This window comes from Microtus pennsylvanicus, chromosome 7 (assembly GCF_037038515.1).
Source record: "Microtus pennsylvanicus isolate mMicPen1 chromosome 7, mMicPen1.hap1, whole genome shotgun sequence".
Lineage (NCBI taxonomy): Eukaryota > Metazoa > Chordata > Mammalia > Rodentia > Cricetidae > Microtus > Microtus pennsylvanicus.
Window position 1 is genome coordinate 75,906,700 of NC_134585.1, and position 9,244 is coordinate 75,915,943.

A 9,244-nucleotide genomic window follows, 5' to 3' on the forward strand; every position below is an offset into this window, starting at 1 on the left:
GTCACAGAACTTGAATGAAATGCCTGGAGAGTCCTGGGAGTTAGTAGACAGAGCTGCTCTCACGGGTTAGGGGCGTGACGTCATCAGGATCTGTGACGAAACAAAATGAATAGGAACTCAGTTTCCTTGTAGACTGGAGAGCATGTGAGCATCAGATGAACCAGAAACATATGCGGGGTTTACAGGGTAAGGCAACCAGTCCAAAGAGTTGCAATTATTGCTATTTATTGGACGCTTACCTAGGGCCGGTAAATAGCACCTCACCAAGCCAAGAGTTCTGTGTGTGCTGTACCATGAAGTCCTTTCCTAAGTTAAGGGTGTCTATTTTACCATCTCACGTTTAAATTTTCAGGCTTAGAAAATTTAAGTCCTTAGTATTAATGTGTTAAGGTGTTTACTGTTGCCTTCTGGGACTATAGTGACCAGAGCAGGGTTAAACGTAGATATGATCTCTCACTTCCTGTAATTTACTGCCTAGCTGTGAATCCAAGGGTTGAGAACAGATTCAGAACTTGACATCAAGTTGGTCAGATTCAAAAGTCTTACTTTTGTCTCTAATAATGATAACACTAACAACCATAATAAAGCTGTACTGTTTCTTATTGTTTTGTTTCCCCACTTCCTTAGAGCAAGTTTTTATTAAATCTCTTATTTGTACTTACTTCATTGGTTAAAGTAGAAATTAAAAGTAATTTATAGTTGTTTGGAGAACACACAAGATAATATCTAATTAAGTGCTTACTGTATTCTGGAATCCAAACTCATCAATAGCAGGTCATTGTTATTACTGGGATGGCCTTGCTTCCGAGATCACATCCAACTCTCATTAACTCACCCTGGGAACTGTCCAAGGATAGAATGTGCCCAGCCTTGAGATAGGAGAAGAGGTTTCATACTGCGGATGCTGGTTTTTGCCTTGTTAGCATCTTTCCTTTGGGAGGACCACGGCATTATTTTCTGTCCACGTGTCCTGGATATGGCTGGCCCCAACCCCACCAGGGATAGAAGGGTAACTCGAGCCAAGCCATGTGGGGCAATTCCTCCTCCCAGGGTCATCAATTGAAGGGTGAGCATCTCATTCAAGTTATCAATTGAGAGTAAATTCAAGAGCTTTTCAAAGGGTTACCAGAAAAGGAATGATCTTTCAGCCGAGGCTATTTGCAGGAAGGAATACCAGAACAGTATCAAGTCAAGAGCAAGGTCATCTGGGAGAAAGATTGTAGTCAATGGATGCATGATAATCCTGATGACATCATCCAAACCTTAGAGCCAGGGACTGGCAAGCTTTTACTGGAAAAGGCCAGCTCATAAATATATCAGATCATTCCTGCGGAGACTCGGTGCATTATGGCTTGAGAGCAGCCCCAGACAGCATGCAAAAGAAGTTATCTGGCTTTGTGCCACTAAAACTATTTACAACAGAAGATGATTGGGCATGGGGTGATGGTTCAGGCTGATGTGGGTGTTCTGCTCCCAACACCCACATCAGGAGGCTCATAACCCTAGTTACAAGGGATATTGCACCCTCTTCTGGCCTCTTCAGGTACCTACATGTGTGACAGACACACACTCATAAATGAAAATAAAAATTAATCTTAAAGAGAGCAGGCGATGGGCTAATGTTCTCTCTTGTCTGAGGCTGTCCCTAAAGCTGGATATCACTGGTTTCTTCAATTAGGGCTACCTCTGACCTCCTCTCTGGATTAGGCCAGTTTGAGTGAAATTTATATTATAACAGTGGGAAGAACCCTGATACAAACTCCAATTTGATAAAATATGACCTTAATTAATCTGGCGTATCACAGATTACATAATGGTAGGGAAAATAATTCATCACTCCTATTACCAAATGGAAACCTTCAGAGGGGACACTCTTCCTCTAAGTCTGTTGTAGATGGAGGCCGCTCACTCGTTCGTTTCCTGACTGCTCCCGTTACGAGCAGCCTCCGTCTACAGTTCATTGTGTAGTTGTGAGTGTTTGAGGTCATGTGTTGCTGCCAAGGAAGTTGAAACTTAACTGCCATTAAATCTCCTCATCGCAGAAGTGGGTCTCGGTTTCAGAACGGGAGACTACAGTAAATCACCGTAGACAAGATGATCCCAGAAGCTGTCATCTTCAAATATTTAAGAACCCTGTTGGAGAGGTTCTTCTCCAGTTATCGTAAAAGGGGGATGAAGGGGTGTTATGTTCAGGGAAGGACGGGATCTTTGGAAGAGACAGGCCTGAATGTTCCCGTCAGTGGGATTTATCACCCTTCTTAAGAAATGACTTTGCTATATGGAAGATTTCATGTTCCTTGGATCAAGGCTGCTTGTTCTAGCTCTCTAATTTCCGCAGTTACTCAGACTTTCCTGGAATTAAGCTGATTTATGTGAAAGCTGAACACTGCACTCCTCGTCTCTAAAGCACGGGAGAGCTCTTGACGGCAAGTTGCAGACATTAGAATTAAGGATCGGCTTCTAAGGAGTGCCGGTGTTTACTGGGCCACCAGGTGCCCTAGGAGTGGCGGAGGACAGTCACTAGCATCTTTACCATCATCTTGGGTTGTAATCAAGAGCTGAATTACATGGTACAAATCTGAAATACTGTCTTCATTACAAGAGGGGAGTTGATGTGGGTGAAAGACTTGAGAAGGCCTCTTGTAGGACTAACTAAAAGTAAGGACATTTCAAGTGGAAAGGATTACTGGGACCATGGTCTGGCCCTGAGGATAAGCAAGTCATTGCATTAGATAAGGGTTTATTAGGCACCTTTGTGCCAAACAATGGACTGAGTTCCATAAACACAGCAGGAATGAAGAACAGAGTTCAGTTCTAGTGATACCCGCAGTCTACAGGAGGTGCAGACACCACCACCTATTGAAGAAGACTGTGTTTGTGTCCATTGCTAGAGGTTGGTTGGAGGGAGGGGCAGCCAGTGAGGTGGGGAAGATGGAAGTGGTGTGACTTAAGGCACAACTTGGTGGAGGAAGCACAGCACACTAACATACGGTACACTGAAGGGATCAGCCAGGCGGGAATGGAAAGACAAAATCGGTGAGTATGGGAATGCCAGGAAAGGGTGAACCCAGCCCTTCTGGTTTTGTCTATTCCCCAGAACCTGTGTCCTCATCTCTGTTAAACCCAGGGCAGTGCCGCTGCTAGATGAAAGTCTGTAATTCTCTTTACATTTAACTTATTTACTGTGGGAGGTGGGCGTAATGGTAAAAATAAAACAGCACCTGCCCCAAGGAGCCCATGGGCTGAGTCACAGGCAGGGAGTTGTGCAGCAGGTGAGAGAACTCAGCGGGTCAGCCAGTCCCACGAGGAGCAGCCAGTGAGAGACAGAGACGGATAGGCACGCTATGCATAGAAAGAGGTATTTATTCAGTAGGTCATGAGAGGAAAGGGAAGGGGGAAAAGGGGAGAAGGGGGAAGAGCAGAGGGAGAAAGAGAAACAGAGAGAGAGAGAGAGAGAGAGAGAGAGAGAGAGAGAGAGAGAGAGAGAGGAAGGGGCAAGGGGAGAAGTGGGAAGAAGGGAGAGAGGCAGAAGCTACAGCAGACAAGATACATACATGAACATGCAGACAAAACACCCATACACATAAGATAGAAAAAAGCATTTCTTGCTCTAATTCAGATTTATTGCACCAGAAGTTTGTGTGTGTGTGTGTGCGCGCGCGCGCAAGAGAGAGAGAGAGAGAGAGAAAGAGAGAGAGAGAGAGAGTCATTCTCATGCTCTGTACTTTGTAGCAACTTCCACTGGGAATTCTAATAAACTCTAAATTCTGAGAATCACTGATCTGTAAGGGGTACAACTCAAGACGGTTATGGATTTATTAGTTCTTAAAAGTTGCTTATTTAACTGACCTTTTGTAAACTCTGCCACGATTTAAACAGGCCTTGGCTTGTAGAGATGGGACGTCCTTCCATCAAGAGTCCTTTAAGACAGGAGTTCATTTCTAGTTACTTTGTTTAGAAAGTGTGGGCAATCTTATCGTGGCACCAACTAACACTAACAGAGCAGCATTCATGGCAATGGAAGAAAAGGACTGGAAAACTCCAAAGAAGTCTTTCAGCTCCAACTTAAAGAAGTTTCAGTGATTCCTCTGAGGGCACTGGGAGACAAAAGCCTAATGTTCTCTTGAAAATCAGCATGTGCAAGATACCAGGCATGAAGGCAGAGGCATGCCCTGTATGGAAGTTTGGCAACAAGTGTGAACCCCAAGAGCAAATTTCTAGTCCACTCCAGAACCGGCAGGGAGAGGAAGCAACAAATTAAGCCCAGGGCTGGTGGTAGTAATGCATGTCTTTACTCCCAGCACTTGGGAGGAAGAGGCAGGGTCTCTCTGAGTTCCAGACCAGCTAGCACTGTGCAGTGAGATCCTCTCAAATAAAGATAAGAAAGCAGTAGCAGCAGCAGAAACACCAATGGGAAAACGAGTGAGACAATTCGTATCCGTCGACATCCTCATCTCTCCTCTGGGCTGATTCTTCTAGCAACAGCCACATCATAACGGAAGCCAGGAGATGCCACTTGCTTGGTTTATGTTGACATAGATCTAGTGCAAGTTATTGAGAACAAATCTTTCAACATTCTCAAATATGTCTGATTATATTTTCTCTAGTTTACGAACAACTCTGTAACATCAGGCGGAATAAAATACTGAGCTACAGTCAAGACATTATATTTATCACCTCCTCCTGTTCCAACACAACAACTCTGCTGAAAAAAATTACATTCATTTGAAAAGAGGTGTTTCATTCAGGGCTCGTTTATTACCTAGTAACTTTTCCATGTCTGTTTGCAAATCAATCACAAAACACATTTTACACTATTGTTCTGTTTACAGAAACTTCTGAGCCAACTGACATTATTGTTTTCACACAAAGGATGACTTAAAAAAAGATTTTGTTGTCTTTCCTTACAGAGTGTTGACTGCTTAATCAGCTGTCAGTATATTCTGGTACGGTTAAACATAAACACAAACAACCTCATGTGTGATTCTGAATGAGGAAAACATAACCATCGTAAAGATACCTTGGGTAGGAGGTATACCTGAGCTGAAGTCACAGACGGCCAGTCTTGGAATACAGATTGTACATGGAACCTTACATGTACATGGAACCTCTACATGTACACTGTCTTTTTCTCTGTAAATCCTTGTAAGTGCAGGCTGTCAATCACCCACCAGTGAACACTGCAAGGGGTGAGTCAGTGTCCTTTAGAGAAACAGGAACAATGGAATGTATTATGTAAATTCGATGGACTTTTCTTCTTTTCTATTTGAAGGAATTGACTCATGCAGCTGGAAGGGTTGGGAAGTCTGAAATCTACCACAGGGCAGCCTAGCAGAACAATACTGCTGTCTTAAGTCAGGTATTCACAGAGAAGGCCAGCAGTCTAGAAACCCATGATGCAGACTTGACACAGACTCCTATATACAGAAAGCCTACCTTTGCTCTGAGGTTATCAACTATAACTGGATGTTTCTTTCCTGCCTGACAGTTCCCGAATAACCACTCAGAGGCTTATATTAATTATAAATGTTTGGCTGATGGCTCAGGCTTCCTATTGGCTAGCTCTACACATAAATTAACCCATTTCTAATAATCTGTGTATTGCCACATGCCTGATGGCTTACCGGCAATGGTCTGGCATCTTACTCCTCTGGAGGCTGCTGGTGTCTGTCTCAATTCCAGCTTCTTTCTCCCTGTATCTCTGTTTGGATTTCCTGCCTGGCTTTGTTGTGCCTGGCTATTGGCCAAATCAGCTTTTTTATTAATCAATGATAATAAAACATTCACAACATACTGAGGGGCATTCCACAAAAATCTTAAAATCATTACATACTTTATAGAGATCACTTTATAAATGCTAATCGCACCCAGAAAGTACCTTTATAGCCACTTCTAATGTTTGAAGAGATCAGGTACTATAGCCTAGCCAAGTTGATACAGCAGAAGAGATGTTCAATTATTAAATATGGATAGTATCCCAGAATATAATGTTCATTTATACAAATTACAGATACAGTGACAAGATATACACAATTATTGACTTGTGCAGAGAAAGTGAGTGGATGTCCCACAGAATCTGCCGTGCTGTAAGGCTGAGTGCCTGCCTTATACTGAGCTCACTGCAAGTCTCCTCGGCAGTTCAAAGCTGCTTAAGTTGCTTTGTTACAGCTTGTTAGAGAGCTGAAAGGCAACTTCATGTTCCCAGATGAGTCACCAGAGTGTCTAACAAATGGACTGATCTGGCCTTGCATACTAAGATTCAGAGTTTCGCCAGTTGGTTGGTTGGTGGTGGCGCAAGCCTTTAATGCCAGCGCTTGGGAGGCAGAGGCAGGCAGATCTCAGTGAGTTCGAGGCCAGCCTGGTCTACAGAGTGGGTTCCAGGACAGGCTCCAAAGCTAGAATAACAGTCTCAAGAAATAACAACAGAAACAAAAAGATTCAGGGTTTCTCAAAGTCCCGCAAGGATGAAAAATCCTGAGGGGCAAAAGAAAAACAAACAATATCCCCACCCTGCAATGTGGTACTGGGCTGGAGATGGAGAATGTGCAGATGTTAGACTGATGGTGCTTGATGGGGCCAGAGAGATAGATGGCTTATCAGTGACAGAGGACCTGAGCTCAGCTCCCAGCACCTGTGTTGGCAGTTCACGACCTCTTGTACTCCACCTGAGAATCTGACATCTTCCATTGGCCTCCCTGAGCTCCTACACACATGAAATAAATAAACAATCATGGGGGCTCATACACATACACATAGAGAAAATTAAACCTTGCAGCTGGAGAGATGGCGCAGCAGTTGAGAGGGCTCACTGATCTTGCAGCAGATACAACTTAAATTCTTGTCACCCACATGACTAGCTCACACTACCTGTGACTCCAGTTCCAGGGGAATCCAGTATTCTCCTCTGGACTCTGAGGGTACTCCTGCCCACATATATACATACTTAAAAAAATTTTTACAACATACTTGCAAAACTTGACACCTGCAGTAGTTTGGATCTTGAATGTCTCCAACAGACCACGTGTTGAAGGCTGGTTCTTAGCTCTTGGGAGGTGGTAGAACCTTCAGATGAGGCCTGGTGGAGAGGCCAGGCATCAGCAACATGTCTGGAAGACAATGTTGGATTCCCATGCCTCCTCTTTTACCTCCCAGCCTCCGTGAGATGAGCAGCATTTTTTGCCAGGTGTTTCCTGCCATGATATACTGCTGCCAGCAACAGGCCAAGCATTGTGGATCACAGACTGAAACCGTAAGTCAAAATACCATTTCTCCTAGAAGTTGATATCCCAGCTCTGTTATCACAGTGGCAGAATGCTAATAACCACATTCCTTCAATGAGTGCCTATTCTTTCCCTTGAACCTGCGTAGATGTGGCATTTCTGGACTCATGCATTAAAAAAGGCAGTGGCCCTCTTAGGATGCTTATTTTTGGAGCCCATTCACCATCTTGGGAGGAAACTCAGGCTGCCTAAGGGAAAGGGACTGATAGTTAGTGTCCTGAGCCAGCTAGGTTAAGCATCTATCTTGGAAGAGGAGCCTTACCAAACTGAGACGATCTGCTCCCATGGAGCCCTACTTATAGATTTGTGAGTAAGACAATCATTTTGATTAGATTTTGGGGTTTTACTGCTGCAAAAGAAAACTGGCCATAGGGAGTCTGGGAGGGGGTTCAGGCCATTGTTATAGGATCATGTTGGGCAGGAGAGGTAGAGTGGAACGTCATTATCCTGATGCTCAAGTCAGGAAGAAAGGAACCAGAACATAAGCAGGCCAGACTAGAGTTCTAGATCTGGAATGATCTAAAACACATTAGACCTGGGATCTTGGGTCAAGCACGGGCTGTACAGCAGATGTGATGGCTGGTTCATCCGTGTAATCCCAGCTCCCAGGGGACTGAGGCAGGAGGATTCCAAGTTCCTGGGCAGCCTGGCCTACAAAGTTAGACAGTTACATAAATTTCTTTCTGGTTCTACAAAGAGCTAGATTTGAGATTCATGTTGGTCTGGAGTGACTCAGAAGGCTGCAACAGGAGGATCACTTACCCCCAGAAATTCAAGACCAGCATGGACGACAAAGGGGGACCCTACCAAAAACAACCAGAACAAGACAAGGAGGACCATGCTAATTCCCTTTGGTTCACAGAATAGTGAATAAATACTCTACTGGCTAAGCATATACACCGAAAACTTATTTAACATTTATGCTTAGGTTTGTATTTTCCCTCAAAGGAAGTTGAGTAGTTTTAAAAGGCAAATTGGAAAAAAGAGCATATTACATATTACATTTGAGAATCCTAAAGAGATGACCTTCAGTGAAAGAGCAGACAGGCATAAACGACCTGCAGAGTGGACCTTTCTTTGTCAGTCCCTTACTTAAGGCTTTTCCTTGTTCTGAGAATGTAAAATACAGCTAAATTCTTAAGATGGCAGGGGCTGTGTGGCCTTTGCCTTCTATTCCAATAATAGATCATTCTTTATTATTTTTCTCCTGATTCCCTGGGCTCTGTCAGACATGTTGACCATCTTTTGGGTGAGGGAAAGGCTAGAGTTGGGGCTGAGGACTGCTCAGTTGGCGAAGGACTTCCAAGAACAAGGACCTGAGTTTGATCCCCAGTAACCTTGTTCAAACAAACACCTGGATGTGTTAGTGACATGGTTACAAATCCAGGGCCGGGAGGGGAGGCAGAGACAGTAGGATCCCTGGGGCTCAGAGGCAGTCTACCTGGAGTGCAGGCAAGCAAGAGACTGACTATAAAAACAAAAAGCTAGGGGTTTGGGGGAGAGGTAACCTCTGGTCTCTCCTTGCATACATTTATATGTATACCCAATACAATATGTGCACACGGGCACACACACATGGGTTTGGGGGAGAGGTGACCTCTGGTCTCTCCTTGAATACATTTATATGTGTACCCAATACAATATGTGCACATGTCTACACACACACATGCACGCACGCATGCTTTTCCCCAGATCAAGAGGTTGTTTGTACTGACTGGAGGGCACTTTCCAGCCATTTTCCCTTGACCCCTTCTGTTCATCTTTGAGATGTCAATTTGTCACATTCTCCAAGATCCCTAACCACATCTCTTTGTAATTTTCTCCTAGTAACGCTCTTTATTATTTTACTCCTCTGTGAGCTGTTGCCTGACTGGAGAGTGACCACAGTCCTATGTGAAGCGTTCTGGTCCCCGACTGAAGTAACAGGAGAAAAGGCCGGTCAGACCCCAGGCAAATTAAATTAA